This window comes from Panthera uncia (assembly GCF_023721935.1).
Source record: "Panthera uncia isolate 11264 chromosome A3 unlocalized genomic scaffold, Puncia_PCG_1.0 HiC_scaffold_11, whole genome shotgun sequence".
Taxonomy (NCBI): domain Eukaryota; kingdom Metazoa; phylum Chordata; class Mammalia; order Carnivora; family Felidae; genus Panthera; species Panthera uncia.
The window spans coordinates 62,323,220-62,339,852 of NW_026057578.1; the positions used below are offsets into that span (position 1 = coordinate 62,323,220).

Here is a 16,633-nt window from a genome sequence, read left to right on the forward strand (position 1 = left end):
GACAGTGACAGAAATATAGCTCATTTCTAAAATGGACAGATTCCTCAGGAAGAAGTGCATGAGTGTGTGGAGGTTCTGGTGCATTGTGGTGGCAGTGATAATGAGATTTCCTAACAGGCTGGCCAAGTACACAGTAACATGCTAAGTAGGAACTTAAGCTTCCATGTGTGAGCAAAGCCCTTGAGGAGAAATTTAGTCATCGTGATGGAATTAGCCATTCCTGGAAATGTTGGTTGACTCGGAAAGTAAAAGCAATAAAAGATAGGAATCATAAACATAATTAATAAAATTACTTTAAACATGGGGCGCCTGGGTGGCTCAGTCGGTTAAGCGTCCGACTTCGGCTCAGGTCATGATCTCGCGGTCTGTGGGTTCGAGCCCCGCGTCGGGCTCTGTGCTGACAGCTCAGAGCCTGGAGCCTGGTTCGGATTCTGCGTCTCCCTCTCTCTCTGACCCTCCCCTGTTCATGCTCTCTCTCTCTCTCTCTCTCTCTGTCTCAAAAATAAATGTTAAAAAAAAAATTAAAGAAAAATTACTCTAAACATTTAAAAAATTGCTGGAAATAAGAGCTGCTTGCACTTTTAATGTATGTTACAGTAGATGACAGAGGTTAATCAGAGTTCTACTAGATTTTTAGGTCTCTGCCAACTTAATATTTTTGTGAACTTTGGAATGGTTGACTAGGATATCTCTCTTGAAGAAGGGTTTTTTAACTTCACATGTATTTTACTTAGTACGTGCTAAGTGTCAGAGACACAGGTTAGGGTAGAAAGGATAAGGAAGGCAAAAATGTCAAAAGAAATATGGATGACTGTATAGGGGTGGTGAGAGGCTGGGATGAAGCGTTGCTGATGGTGACAAAGAGGACGTGTTATTTCTTAGGCACCTTGAATGATTTGGTTAGTTCACTGAAAGGAGATAGGACTACTTCGGTGGGAATGAGAATGATGTTCCTGGCCCATGTAAGGCCTAGGCGGGGCAGGTTATAGAGGGAGGTTCCAGACTGGATATTTTGTACTCAGTGTCACTTGGGGAGTGGAAGGCCATTAAATCTTTTTGGGATAGCTAAAGTATGTTTTAGGGAAATGAGGCTGGTGGTAATCTGTAGGGTCGATTGAAGGAAGGGGAGAGTGAAGTGAGGGGGACCAACTAGGAGGCAGTTAGATAATCCAGACAATAGGCGATGATGTTCAGGATTAGGGTGGAGGATAAGAGAGACACTTAAAGGGAGAGATTTGATGGAACATAATGATTTGGTGTATCTCTGAGTGGATTTATATAAAAGATTTATGGTTTCTAGCCTGAGTTACCAGAAGAAGGAGTTTGAATAGGGAGATTAATAGGCAGTGAATACAAATAGATTGGCATATGAAGGTGGTTTGGTGCACAGGTGAAGATTTTGGTTATGTTCTGTTTGAAGAGATATGTAGCCAAGCTTAATGAATAAAGCAGCCAAGCTTAATGAATAAAAATCTGAGAAGTCAATATAGAAGTGATAGCTGAGAGGCACCTGGCTGGCTTAGTTGGTAGAGCATGTGACTCTTGATCTTAGGGTTGTATGTTCGAGCCCCATGTTGGGTGTAGATACTACTTAAAAAAAAAAAAATATGAAGGGCATCTGGGTGGCTCAGTTGGTCGAGTACCTGACTCTTGATTCGGTCATGATCCCTGGGTCGTGGGATGGAACCTTGAGTCCAGCTCTTCATTGAGCTGGAGCCTACTTGGGGTTCTCTCTCTCCCTCTGCCCTGCTCACAACCACTCTCTCTCTCTCTAAAAATTAAAAAAATATGTATATATTAAAAAGTGGTAGCTGGAGCAATGAGATTGGGTCAAAGGGGAGATACTATATTTTGGGTTGAAGGCTAATTACTATTTGGGGGACCCACTTCCCTGTTGAAAGTTGGAGGCTGGAGGAAAAAGCAGGGGCATGAATGATTGTGAATGTTGTGGTTTTTTTTTTTGTTTTTGTTTTTGTTTTTTTAACATTTATTTATTTTTGAGACAGAGAGAGACAGAGCATGAACGGGGGAGGGTCAGAGAGAGGGAGACACAGAATCTGAAACAGGCTCTAGGCTCTGAGCTGTCAGCACAGAGCCCGACACGGGACTCGAACTCATGGACCGCGAGATCATGACCTGAGCCGAAGTCGGCCGCCCAACCGACTGAACCACCCAGGCGCCCCATGAATGTTGTGTTTTAAAAGTCTGCAGAAGTGGAAAGAATTTCAGGAAAGGGGAGGTGTTATCAATAGTGTGAAGTGCAACAAAAATCCTTATCTTGAGAAGCCTACTTTTTAGGACCAGACTGATGAATTAGCTAATTCTATCAAGAAATAGCTAATTCTACCAAAAAGACCTCAGTGTGTGAGTTGTTTTGCCAGGAGTAGTGGTGCTTTTTGTAATGATATAGTTACATATTATATCATGAGAAACATTCTGAATATGAAATATTCTATATATGTTGGTCATACTATGACCATGCTTCAGGGTGAAGTAAATTCACTTTTGTGGGTGTTAGGACCGTAACGATGCAGTAGAGTCATGTTGTGTCACTACTCATAATCATAGCACTAAAGATAATGAAACCTACAAATAAAATTCACTCTGAAAGCCTCCTGAAACTTTTGCTGTCTGATTTTGTTCTTAATTTGGTTTTTGTAATCTGGAGCCATTTATTTGGGAGTGAAGAGAGGACAGAGGACAACTAGAAGTAAATCATGTAGCCCTGAAGTTATTTTATTGTCATTGCCCATTGAAAAACTATTGGGATTAGGGGGCACCTGGGTGGCTCAGTCGGTTTAAGCATCTGACTTCAGCTCAGGTCATGACCTCACGGTTTGTGGGTTCGAGCCCCACATTGGGCTCTGTGCTGACAGCTTGGAGCCTGGAGCCTGCTTCAGATTCTGTGTCTCCCTCTCTCTCTCTGTTCTTCCCGTACCTGTGCTCTGTCCCTCTGTCTCAAAAATAAATAAACAGTAAAAAAAAATTTTTTTAAGAAAAACTATTGGGATTAGGAAAAGCAATTATTTTAGTTCTGGGCTGCTTTGCAGATGTTAAAAAGGTGTGAATTCTTGTCAGTATGTTTTAAGTCAATCTTGTAGTAAAACAAGCACAAAATCATGACAAAGTTCAAACTACATTTGTTTCATCATCCACGTAGTCAAATAAAGAAGGACATGAACTCCTTCTGATTTCAGCAACATTAGCTAAAAAATTTACTATTAGGGTCAAGGGAAAATAATTCTTTTGTCTTAAAATATTAAGCTTTTTTTTTTTAATGTTTATTAATTTACTTGGAGGGGGGAGGGGCAGAGAGAGAGGGAGGGACAGAATCCCAAGCAGGCTCTGCGCTGTCAGAAGTCTGATGCGGGGCTCAAACTCATGAACCTTGAGATCATGACCTGAGCAGAGATCAAGAGTGGGACGCTTAACTTACTTAGCTACCCAAGTACCCCAAAATATTAAGCTTTTAATGGACACATGCAGGTAGCTGGTGATAACCAGCTTTATATTGGCCTAAACTACTTTCTTTAGTCCTTGCCTCTCAGTCTTCTTCAAAATCTGTTAGGACCCAAAGTTTTTAAAAGCCATGGAAGTAGTGAGGAGGAACAAACTGATCATAAACACAATGTGGATGGATCTTGGAGACGTTATGCTAAGTGAAAGAAGCCAGACAGAAAAGGGCACATACTATATGTTACATGTACATGAAATTCTGGAAAGGCAAAACTATTCTATGGACAGCTCGTTAATGGCTAAGTCTGGAAGTGATGGGGAGATTGGTTTCAAAGGGGCGTGAAGGAACTTTCTGAAGTGATAGAAATGTTCTGTATCTTTATTGTGGTTGTGATTACTCAAGTATCTATATTTAACTCCTCAAACTGTGCACATAGAATAGGTGCATCTTATTACACGTAAAAACAGCCAGGAGTCTTTAGCAGCGGGAAGGAGTTGGATGGCAGAATGGAACTTTGTTGATTGGACTGTGATCTGACATTTTTATAGTGAATTGACCATTTTGACAGTAAAGCTGTCTAACATTGGTGGAAACTCCTTGATGTGTCTGACAGGGAGTGTATATGTAAGAGAACACAATTGAGATTAACGCAGTGATTTTTGCTACGTTTGAGATGCAAGTAAACATATATATAATTAACTAAAACATTTGGGTAATATCCAGTTAACTAAGTTTCTCCCCACCCCATCTGGTTTGCTGGTTTCAGAAGTCATTGAAAGGATTTCAGTAATGAAAAAGCCTTTAAAGGATGTTTAAATACAGTTGAGCCTGGTTGGAAAAACTTGAGTTCAAAATGTTATCCACAGGATAGTCATTCTCTAAACACCAGGTATTTTCTTCTCTGTCAATTTATGTATGGATAGTTGATCTGAGAGGTAAACTATAACTTTATTTTGCTGTTTGACTACGTCTGATTTCATTTATGCACTAGGTTGGTTATGGTAGACTAAGTTTGATTTATGGTTTATAATGATAATGATAGCTAACATTTTTAAGCACTTACTTTATGCCCAGCACTGACCTACAGTTAACCTGCACTATCTCATTCATTTACTACAACTCTGTGACATAGGTGCTTTTAATACTGCTGTCTTTTAGACGAATATATCACGGCTTTAAAAATTAAATAATTAGGTCAGGGTCATACAGTAAGCGGTTGAGCTGGCATTTGATTCAAGTCTATTTTGTGGTAAAGCCCATACCATTTTTTTTTTAATGTGAAAAAAGAAGTCTTGAGGGGAAGAGTGGTGATTTAAAAGAGGGCATAACTTGGTTTTCTGCGGATTCTGTGGCCCACGCTAAATGGATCCTGAGTACCAAAGAATGTGGCATTTCTAGCTTTTACAGCCCTTGATGTCAGGCAGTGCTTCACGGATCTGAGCTAATGGCAGTGATGGCTATTGAAAATGAGGTTTCTGCCATTCCCAAGGTCATTCATCCAGCAGTCTGTCTTTTGCCCTTAGGAGATCCTTTCTCTTCCTCGTGTGCTCCTCTTCACTCCTGACATCCTTCTAGCATTGTCTCAAGTCAGGTTCCTCTGGAAGGCCTCATGGAAACAATATTCCCCGAGTTCTTGCATGTTTATGAGTTTGCATACACTCTTCTATACTTGCAATTCGTTTTGCTGGGTGTAAAATCTGTGGCAGATATTTTCCTGAATTTCTTCAAGATCACTGTTCTTGGCTTATGGCATTTCTGTCAGAGTTGACGATGTATATATATAACCCGTATGTGTATATATAACCTGAATGCATGTTATTTGTAGTTCAGATATGCAGGTAGTCTAATTTTTAACACATACTATACATATCCAAACAGTGACAGGTTTTTCTCTCATTAAAATAGCAGCTAAAGCAAAAGGCCATGGTCAACAAAAGTTATTTCCATTTTATGACCTACCTGTTCCTTATTGAGGGACTAGGGGAGGGATTAACAAATGGTACTATTGTCCCAAAGTTGGAATTTTAGCTATGCTTTTGAATTAGAACAAGATCTAAATTATTGTCACATCTGGCGAACCTTACTTATAAGTTCACAAAATCTGCAACTTAATTGATTTGTTTTCATAATATAATCTAATCTAGAGCTATAGTTTCCAACCTTTGGGTTTTTTTGTTGTTGTTTGTTTGTTTTTTGGAAGGCAAGCAAATATTAGAATTAGTTGGAACGATGGGACGCCTGGGTGGCGCTCAGTCTCTTAAGCGTCTGACTTCGGATCAGGTCATGATCTCACAGTTAGTGAGTTTGAGCCCCACATTGGGCTCTGTGCTGACAGCACAGAGCCTGGAGCCTGTTTCAGATTCTGTGTCTCCCACTTTCTCTGCCCCTCCCCCTCACGCTCTGTGAATGTCTTTCTCTCATTAAAAAAAATTAACAACAACAGAAAAAGAATTAGTTGGAAAGACCTGAGAGCACCGCACGTGTAAATTCCAAATGAAACACTAGTTTTGGAGCCAGATTAATTTATATTCCCATCAGTTACATCTCTATTACTGGAGCTGGATGTGGTAAATGCCTAGTTATCCAGCTGTAATAAAAAAATGTTGAAAGTATCAGTTTAGCATTTATTCAGACCCTTTCGAACTTTCCATACCTGTTATTTTTTCAGAAATCTTAAGCAAATGCCACTAACACTACAATTCAGGGTTGATTAGGAAGAAGAGAGAACTTTTGGAAAGGAGGATGAGAGCCAAATGTTCTGTTTCTGTGAATTTAGTGAAGGGGGAAAAAGTATTCTTCCTTTGCTTCCCAGGGAAGCGGAGACTAGTGTTTAGGATTTGAAGCAGATATTTGTGAAGGATACTCTCCGTAAGGCTCTGGTTTGGTATTGGTACCGTGTGACTTCCAAGCATCATCATTTAGAGCGGGAGCTGGTTACGGACTTTATTACTGCGATCACTAATTTTACTCTTTATTTTTCTATTTTAAAGTTTTTTTTAACCTTTTTTACACCCAACATGAGTCTCAAATTTACAATCCCGAGATCAAGAGTTGCATGCTCTACTAACTGAGCCAGCCAGGTGCCCCAGGCTATCATTAATTTTACCAACATATTATACTCGTAAAAGCTGTTAATCTAGGCATTGTGTCTAGCAACAGGTTGGTAGTGAAGAATACTTGGCTACATTGTAGAAACATTTCTTGATAATCCTTAGGAGAATATATGACCTCAGTTAAAATGTGAAAGTAGAAAGAGGCACTGTTCTAAGCATTTCACCTGTATTAGCTTTTTAAATTCTCACAGCTCTCTTAGGGTAGGTTTTATTTCTCACATTTTATAGAAACTGAGGCACAGAAAAGGTTAAATAACTTGACAAGATCACCTAGCATATAGGAGGTAAATGCACATCCAGGTAGTTTGGCTCTAGAGACCTTGCTTTAACTTCAAATACATAGAATAGAGTGCATTGAGGAAATACATTATAATAAGAGATGAAAGCTGAGAATTTTTCAGACTTGTGAAACCTGGATCATCTGACTCAGAAAGGTAAGCGATTCTTAACCTCAAACTGTTTAAAAGTCCAGGGTGTTAGGGATCTAGGACTATAGTACACAACATAAAATTGTATCCTGTTTCTGCTTATTTTTTCCCCCCCGCTATTGAATTACACATTTTTAGTATTCTGGCTAGTTTGAACATAACATACCAGTACTGTTCTTATGAATGCTATAATTACTGTTTGTTTTCAGCAAGAATATTTCTTGTAAATTTGCTTTGCCTTAGATTTCTTCATTTCTAAATGCCATTTTACTACCTTTACAATTGACTTAAAATTTTTTTTTTTTTTTTTAAGGTAGGCCACATGCCTTTTTTTTAAGGTAGGCCCATGTGGGGCTTGAAGTCATGACCCTGAGATCAAGAGTTGCATTTCTACCCACTGGGGCAGCCAGGTACCCCCCCTCCCCATTTTTTCTTAAATGTTTTTTTTTTCGTTTTTAAAGAAAAAATGCTCAACATGGACCATTGACTTTTAAATTCAGAGAAACATGCTTCATATTTAATAATGGAAGGCAATAAGAAAATAATGTTGATTTAACTTTATTTTGGTGATGTATTAGTAGTCTATAAAGCTCAGTAAAGACACTTTTATATATCACAGTGAAAAAAAGGAAGTGATATACGCCCAGTTGTTTGTTTTTGTTTTTGTTTTTGTTTTTTTTCCCCTAAGTATGTGCTCAGGGTTGCCTGAATGGCTCAATCAGTTAAGCATCCAACTCTTGATCTCGGCTCAGATCATGCTCTCATGATTTGTGAGATCAAACCTTGAGTTGGGCTTTGTGCTGTGCTGCTTGGGATTCTCTCTCTCTTCCCTTCTCTGTCCCTTCCTCACTTGTGCATGCACTCTCTCAAAATAAATAAATAAACATTAAAAAAAAATAACAAAGTGTGTGCTGTTTAAAGTAAAATGTATGGAAAGCTTATAATGAGGAAAATAAATACTTTTCTACAGGAACAATTTTTGATATCTGTGAGCTTTTCTGGTAATTCCATTATCTTTAACTAAAATATTTATACAACTATTTAATGAATTTTTAAATTAAAAAATTTTTATTTATTACTTTTTTAAGTAAGCTCTACGCTCATTGTGGGGCTTGAACCTCACGACCCCAGGAATCACATGCTTGATTGACTAAGCCAGCCAGGCGTTCCAATGATTTTTTTTTTTTTTTTTTTTAATTAGACATAGTTTGATTTTCTTCTATGGAAATTCAAAGGAGTTTTCTGCCATCTAGTTTTGCTAACAAGTCCCATGTTATTTGGACTCTTGTTTTTGTATAGATGACTTTCCAGCTTCATACCTAAAAGCTTAAATAATTTTTTAAAGTTGTGCTTAAAAAACACATAAAATTTACCATCAGTTTTAAATGTATACTAGTATTAAGATATGTTCACATTCGTGTGCAGTGGATCTCCAGAGCTTTTTCATCTTATAAAACAAACTCTAGGGGCACCTGGGTGGCTCCATCAGCTAAGCATCAGACTCTTGGTTTTTGCTCAGATCATGATCTCATGGTGTGTGGGTTCGAGCCCTGCCTTGGGGTGGAGCCTGTTTAGGGTTCTTTCTCCCTCACTCTCTGCCCCTCCCCTGCTCGCTTGCATGCTCTCTCTCTCAAAAATAAATAAACTTTAAAAACAAAAAAAACCACAAAAACAATCCCTGTAACAATACCAACTCCTCTATATCCCCTCCCCTCAGCCCTTGGTAACCACAATTCTACTTTTTGTTTGTATGAATTTGACTAGTTTGGATACCTCATATAAGTGGAAGCATGTAGTATTTGTCTTTTTGTGACTGCCTTATTTCGCTTAGCGTAATATGCTCACGGTTCATCCATGTTGTAACAAGTGTTAGAATTTCCGTCCTTCCTTCCCCCCCAATTTTAATTCCAGTATAGTTAACATACAGTGTTATGTTAGTTTCAGATATACAGTATAATGATTTAAAAAATTGCCTTTTTAAAACTGAATAACTAATTGTATGTATATACCACATTTTGTGTATTCATTCATCCATCATCGGACACTTGGGTTGCTTCCTCCTCTGAGCTATTGTGAATTAAGCTGCTATGAATATGGGTGTGTAAATATCTGATACTTTGCCTTCAGTTTTTTGGATATGTGCCCAGAAGTGGGATTTGCAGGATCATTTGGTAGTTTTATTTTTATTTTCTGGGGAACCACCACATTGTCCCTGAAAGCTTTTAAGAGATTCTCTTAATTTTTGGTCATATGAAAGTTCACAGTGGTCTATTTGAACATGGGTCCCTCCCCTTCCCCACTTCTTCCCCAAGCAGTGAGCTTTGAATCTGATTACTTCTGTCCTCAGCTCTGAGAAATTGTTTTTCTTCTTTATTCCTTTGATAATTTATTCTCTTATTTTCTTTCTGGAATACATTGAACCTCCTCTGTGATGTTCACCTTTTTTTTTTTTTCTTTCTTTTTTCTTTTTTCCTTATTTTGGTATTTGTTATAGTCTGGGAGGTTGCTGTGAGTTGTTTAAACTTCCCAAAAACCATTGAATGAGGTGTGTGGTTTTTGTTTTTGTTTTTGTTCTTTTGGTGGGGTGAGGGGTACGGGCAGCCATATATTTAAATGTGAGGGGCTGTTTCTCATCCTGTGTTCCATTTTCATAGCACCCTGTTCCTGTTTCATGGAAACAAGATACAGCACTTTTTTGAATTTCTGAAGATTCTGATTTCTTATTAAAAAAAAAAAAATCTCTCCATTGTTAAAATTCTCTTTATAATGAGATCATCCCAACTGTTTGCCTTTGGTGCTGCTGAGTTTCCTCACATGGTTGATTATCCTTGACTTGTCTGTTCATGCTTCCTCTTAAATATGCACATAGCAGGTGCCTGGGTGGCACAGTGGATTAAAAGTCCAGCTCTCGGTTTTGTCTCAGGTCATGATCTCATGGTTCATGGGTTCGAATCCTGTGTCTTTCTCTGGGCTAATGTCTCAGAGCCTGGAGCCTGCTTCAGACGCTTTGTCTCCCTCTCTCTCTCTCTGCCCCTCTCCTGCTTGTGTGTGCGTACTCTCTCTCCTCTCTCTCTCTTCTCTCAAAAGTAAATATTAAAAAAATAAATAAGCATATAAAATTCCTTTTAAATTTCTTGAGAAAAGAACACTTCTGGTTTTGTTGGGGGTTAAAGGTCTGGCACATGCCTTTCTGGATGTGGACTGGGGGTGGAATGGTGTTAATGGTTCTTTGTAACTTTCAGTAGTTCCCCCATTTCCATTTTCATGTTCTCTCCCATTTTACCGTGTGCAAACACCATGCTGTGTATGAGCTCTGAATTGGCTAGGAGTCGTGTTCCCAGTTCTCATTTGCTGCTTGCGTATTCCAAAGTGCAGATTCTTCCATTCTGTTCATTAGTTAGTTACCATGCTTCCATATGCTTTACACCTTCCATAGATTTTTGATATCTGTACCCAGTGATGCTATGCCTCTCACTTCCCTCTTCTCCTTCCTAAATTTTCGTTTTTGTTTGTTTTATACTTAAAAATAAATAACTTTACTAACATTTTGATGGTGTATTGGGAGGGGCTAGAGATAAATGGGCTATGTTCCATCTGTCTTGAACTAGAAAATCCTTTCTGACGTGGGTTAATATGTCAATATTAATGATTATTTTCATTATAAAAACATTTCACTAGCTCCTGGCTGGCTCAGTCAGTAGAGCATTTAACTCTTGAACTTGGGGGTCATGAATTTGAGCCCCACATTGGGTGTAGAGCTTACTTAAAAATTTTTTTCACTGAAGAGTAAGCTACCCTAGGGCTTTTGTTTGTGTACATATATTTAATAATAGTCTAGAGAAACTTAATACATTGGATTTTGGGAAAATTGAATCTATAAGTCTTATGTCTTCTCTGCACTTTTGAAACTTTTCTCCTCTTTGCTTGTTCCCATTTTTTAAAGCTTTTTTTTTTTTTTCTTTTGAAAATAATTTTAAAGAACTCTCAAAATTTAGTAGGGAGATAAATTCAAATGAGTTGATCTTTTATTTATAAGTGTTAGACCAGGCGTCTGTTAAAACAGAAGTGACATTTATTTTGGCTAAACAGTTTCTGTTCTACATATGTGTTTACATAGCATTTTCACACTCCATAAATTGAACAGAGCAAGTACTCATATTTTTAGGTTGACAAGACTTTACTGTAATATTTGTCAAGGAAATGGGTATTAATGACCATTTAATAGTAAAAGAAATTGGTGCAGAATTATTGTGTTGAAATGAAGTTGTATGTATTGAGATATGAATTTTCATATCAGCGTATGCAGCTTCTGGAACAGCATGACAATTTGATTCATGACAGGAGGATTCATGTGCCTGTCTCAAGATTTAATAGACATTGACATTTTGCTATGTTTGCTTCAGACTGCTCTCAAAAAGAAAGAAAATGTGAACAACTTTATCTAAACATTATCATCCCATCTCTTCTGACTCTTTTTCCCTGGAAGTGAGCTACTATCAAACTGGTTTTAGTAGTTTAGTAATTTTATTGTATTTTTAAGTTTTATTTATTTAAGTAAGCTCTACACCCAGCATGGGGCTCAAACTCATGACCCAGAGATCAAGAGTGGCACACTCTTCCCACTGAGCCAGCCAGGTGACCCCAGTAGTATGATAGTTAGTTTTTATACTAGCCAGGCATGTTTTTAATATTTGTGCTGGATATTTACTCATCTAATCTGTTTATTGTTTTTTACATTTTATAACTTGGCGTAAATAGCATCCCACTGGATTTATTCATGGTGATACATGTAGATGGAACCCGTATTTTTAACCTCTGTAGAGTCTCATTTTGTGCCCCTCCTTGTGTATAGAGTTCCTCTAGGGTGGATACTGTATAACCCAGCAATTCCACGGGAAGCTCTGTCAGATACTACTCTGAGATTTCTGATGCCATTGTGGTTCCTGATCCTCTTTGTGTGACCTGTTTTTTTCCCCTCTGGGAATGGTCAGGGTTTTTGTCTTATCAGTGTTTTGAAATTTCAGTTACCTTTTTTTGTTGTGGCCGAAGTGGTTCTGCTTTGCTGTCGGTTTGGCAAGGCACTTTCAGTCTTGGCACTTACGTTTAGTGCCAGGGAACTTCTCTGAATCATTTCTTTGATAAATTTTTTCTGTTTACATTCCTTGTTCTTTCTAGAATATCTGTTAGTTGGATGCTATACCCAGGACTGATCCTAAAACTTGCCTAGTTTTGTTCTCTCCTATTTTGAGTGTGTGGGTGCATGCGCGTGCATATTTTGGGGTGAAGGAGGTACAGAGAATCCTGCTTTTGGATTGTATTTCTGACTTAATTTTGTAACCTTTTATTAAAAAATGTCCGTCTTCATTTTAGGTCCTATAGGACACCTACTTTTTCTCTGATTTTTTTTTTTTTTTTTTTTACATATATGCTAGTGATTTTATTTTCAAAAATTTGTATTTATTTAAGTAATCTACACCCAGAGTGGGGCTTGAACTCATGACCCCAAGATCAAGAGTTGCACGCTCCTCTGAGCCAGCCAGGTGCCCCCATTTTATTTATTTATTTATTTATTTATTTATCTATCTATCTATCTATCTATTTAAAATAACGTCTCGATCTCGTTTCATGAATCATTTCTCTTGACGATTTTTTTTTTGTACTCTGTTATTTCTGTTTCCTTTTTGTTTGTTTTGATTTATTCTGTTTTTCACATTGTATGTTTTCCTTCAGGTGTCCATTCATGTTTAAGTATGGAAGCCTTGTGTGAAAGGGACAGGGACCATCATTTGGTAGACCTGTCCATAAGGTGACCTGACCATTTTGTTGAGTTTTCTGTGTGTAAGTAATCCGTAAATACTTGCTCTGGGACTATTGAATTTCCTCAGAGAGCAGTAGAATTGTTACGTGCTTGGAATTTATAAATATATTTCTGGAAATTGAGTTGGGAAAGAAGGCTCAGGGATTCAGCATTCATCGCTTAAATCTCTGGTTTCAGTAAGGTTTCTTACCCTGGCTCTCAACTAAATATGCTGTCTCTAAATTCAGAGCCTTTGTAATTCAGCTTTTTTCAAAGTAAACCTCTAGTCTTTTTGCCATGTGTGGTAGTTTTAATATGTCTGTAAATTCTTTTTTGATTTCCCTTTTTGAGAGATGGGGTCTCTGCTATGAGAGTGGGGTCTGTATCCCTTCCCTTTGAATCTGAACTGGCTTTAGTGTATTGCTTCTAACCAGTAGAATGTGGCACTGGTGACACTCCGAAAAGGAGAAATAGCTTCTGCTTGGTTCCCGTGGGACATTCTTTCTGGGGAAAGCCAGGTCCCATGTAAGAAGTCTGACTACCCAGCGATAGTCAAACTGGATAGACTATGTACAGGCGCTCCTGGGGACAATTCCAGCTGAATTCTTACCAGCAGCTCCCATCAACTGCCAACCTTTAAGTGAATTTTTAGGTGACTGTCTCCCCAGCCAATATCTGCTCAATGATGTGAGAAACCCCAAGTGGGAACTGCTCAGTTGAACCCTTATAATTAGTGAGCCAATATTGATATATTATTATTATTAACCAAAACTCATACTTCCCCTGGTTTCCTCAGGTTTTTTTTTTTTAAATAATTCTTTTTAAGTTTATTTTCTTTATTTTGAGAGAGACAAAGAGAGAACACAGGGGGCACAGAGAGAGAGATGGGAAGAGAGAATCCCCAAGTCTGCACTGCACTGTCAGTGCAGAGCCCAGTGTGGGGCCCAAACTCACAAACCATGAGATCATGGTCTGAGCCAAAATCAAGGGTTGGATGCCTCCCCTCCTCAGGTTTTTTTGTTTTTTGTTTTTTAATGGAAGTACAATTGACAGAGTATATTACTTTTAGGTGTACAACATAATGGTTCGACATTTATATACATTACAAAATGCTCACCATGATAAGTGTAGTTACCATCTGTCACCAAACGGAATTATTACAGTATTATTGATTTTATTCCCTATGCTCTACTTTTTATCCATGTTATTTATATTATGAAGGCTTCCATAGTTTTTACCTAAAGTCTTTTTCAGTCCCAGGATTGCATTTAGGATATGCTACATTACTTTGGAATCATCATGTATCTTTAGGCCCCTCTTGTCTGTGGGAGCTGCTAAGATTTTCTTTTTCTTTTTTTTTCTTTTTTCTTTTTTTTTTTTTTTTTGGTTTAAATGATCTTGTTGTCAATCTTGAGGAGTACTGGTCAGCTATTTTGCATGATGTCTTTATTTGGATTTATTTAATGCTTTTCGCATGATTAGACTGGGGTTATGGGATTTGGGGCAGAAGACCACAGAGATTCAGTGCTATTTTCATCATGTTATTTAAAGAGAACATACTGTGAACATGACTCTGATTGTTGACGTTGACCTTGATCACCTGCCAGAGATAGTGTGTGTCATGTCTTTCCACTGTAAAGTTACTATTTTCCCCCCTTTTCATTTTGTTCTCTTTGAAAAGGAAGTCATCATGCTCAGACCACACTGAAGGGGTGGAAAGTGATGACTTACCTATTTGAGTGTGGGGTATCTACATAAATTATTTGGAATTCTTCTGCACTGGAGATTTATTCTCTCTCATTTATTCAGCCATTCATTTTTATCAGTACGGACTCATGGAATTTTTATTTTGTACTTTGGGTTATAATCCACTACTACTCTATTGCACGGATTATTCCAGTTTTGCCCATTAAAACACATTGTTTGATGTACCATAGTGTAATAGTAACAAATTAATTCTGTTGTTTCTTGTTCTTTCCCTTTGCCTTACCTATAGTTTTTACTTACATATTTTGGTTGACGTTACTTGGCTTATCACTATAGTTAAATTTTCTTTGTGGATTATATTTATCTTTTTTTTTTCATTTTTTAAAATCTTTGTTTATTTTTGAGAGGTGGGGAGGGACAGAGAGAGAGGGAGACACAGAATCCAAAGCAGGCTCCAGGTTCTGAGCTGTCAGCACAGAGCCCGATGCAGGGCTCTAACTCACGGACCGCGCGAGATCATGACCTGAACTGAAGTCGGACACTTAACTGACTGAGCCACCCAGGTGCCCCAAGAATATTTTTTTTTAAATAGGCAAGTTTATGTTTATTAATATGATGTGTCTTTGTTCTGAATTGTTTGCTTTCTCTTTTAAATGTTTGAAAATTTTAAAATATTCTATTGTCTTTTGGGAATGTTTTTCTATGACTTAGACATTTTATAATCTCTCTGTTTCTCTAATGGTTTGTTTATAATTGCATTATAAGCTGAAATTCTATCTTAATGATACCTCAAAGATGTGGAAATTAGTTTACTTCTAATATTTACTACTTATCCTCTGCCACCTGATTTTGATTCTTTAATTACTTCTCTTTGGTTAATATACCTCTGTCGCTTTATTTAATAGCTATAAACAAATGACCATCTTTCCCATGAAAGCAGAAATTCACACATACGCACTATCTTTTACCTTCATTTCTTTCCAGTACCTTCCAGTCTGTGTCAGTTACTTTATTATTTCAACTTCATTATGATTTATGTTTATCCCCAATTTTTCTCTAGTCCTTTCTTGTTTAGCCAAGTTTGCTCTCAGTAGTTTGTATAAGAAAGGGCCTAGAAGAATGAAATTACACTCTTGCACAAGTGGGAGGAAAACTTCCTCTGCCGTTTCATATCAGTGGGTTGGGGGGCTTGTGAATTAAACTGCCAAAATATAGAGTAACAATAGAAAAGACAAAGTTCGTTTGTGTATGTACTTGGGAACTTAAACAGATAGTTGGAATTTAGAGTTTAGAATTTATTTATTTATTTATTTTTAACGTTTATTTATTTTTGAGACAGAGAGAGACAGAGCATGAACGGGGGAGGGTCAGAGACAGAGGGAGACACAGAATGTGAAACAGGCTCCAGGCTCCGAGCTGTCAGCACAGAGCCCGACGCAGGGCTCGAACTCATGGACCGCGAGATCGTGACCTGAGCCGAAGTTGGACGCTTAACTGACTGAGCCACCCAGGCGCCCCTAGAGTTTAGAATTTAGAGTTCCCTTTAATGGGGGAAGGGGAAGGAGAGAAAGGGTTCTCATGGAAAAACAAGACTTAGGAAAGACAAATTAGGTCTTTAGGAGAGAGCAAATGAGAGGTATGGCAATGTTTGTTTGATTTCTTATCCCAGTGCTGACTTCCCATTGCAAGGTGATCAGAGTAAGTCTCTTGTTATTGGAAGCCTCCCTTGAAGGGGGATTTTGTCCTGTTCGGTTCTGTTGGAGGATTCTGCTTGTTAGGCAGAGAAAAGGGGTAGGAAGTCGAGATAAAGCCTTTCTGCATCTGTTGATTTTCAAATGTCTTCAGTGCAAAAATAATTCTTATGCCACTGTGATATAATTTGCATCCCTTGACACGTTTGAAAGAGCAACAGTTTAGTTAGAGATAAAACACTTGCATCGTGCTTTGTTTCTTTGAAGTCTTTACCATTATTCTAGCTCCTTCTGCACTGTATCTTGGAAAAACTGAGAATAGCCTGATTTGTCTACTCCTGCTTTAAGTGGCTTTAAGACTGAGTGGACAAGAGTGACAGACTGAATTCCCATGGGATTCTTTATTTGCCTTTAAAATAAATAGCTTAAACATATTATGC

The 16,633-nt window shown here is 38.0% G+C and overlaps 1 protein-coding gene across 7 annotated transcripts in view; it reads left to right on the plus strand.

Annotated features, from left to right (window-relative positions):
- PPM1B (protein phosphatase, Mg2+/Mn2+ dependent 1B) overlaps positions 1 to 16,633 on the plus strand; it is a 96,590-nt gene that overhangs the window by 15,025 nt on the left and 64,932 nt on the right. Inside the window, exon 1 of one of the 7 annotated variants that reach the window (XM_049650210.1) lies at positions 1,976 to 7,408. The exons of 1 other annotated variant lie outside the window; for it this stretch is intronic. The gene's annotated coding sequence lies outside the window, so the exon portion shown is untranslated. Of the gene's footprint in view, positions 1 to 1,975; positions 7,409 to 16,633 lie in introns of those variants that run through there. 5 more of the 7 variants (XM_049650211.1, XM_049650206.1, XM_049650212.1 and 2 more) reach the window with 5 other exon arrangements.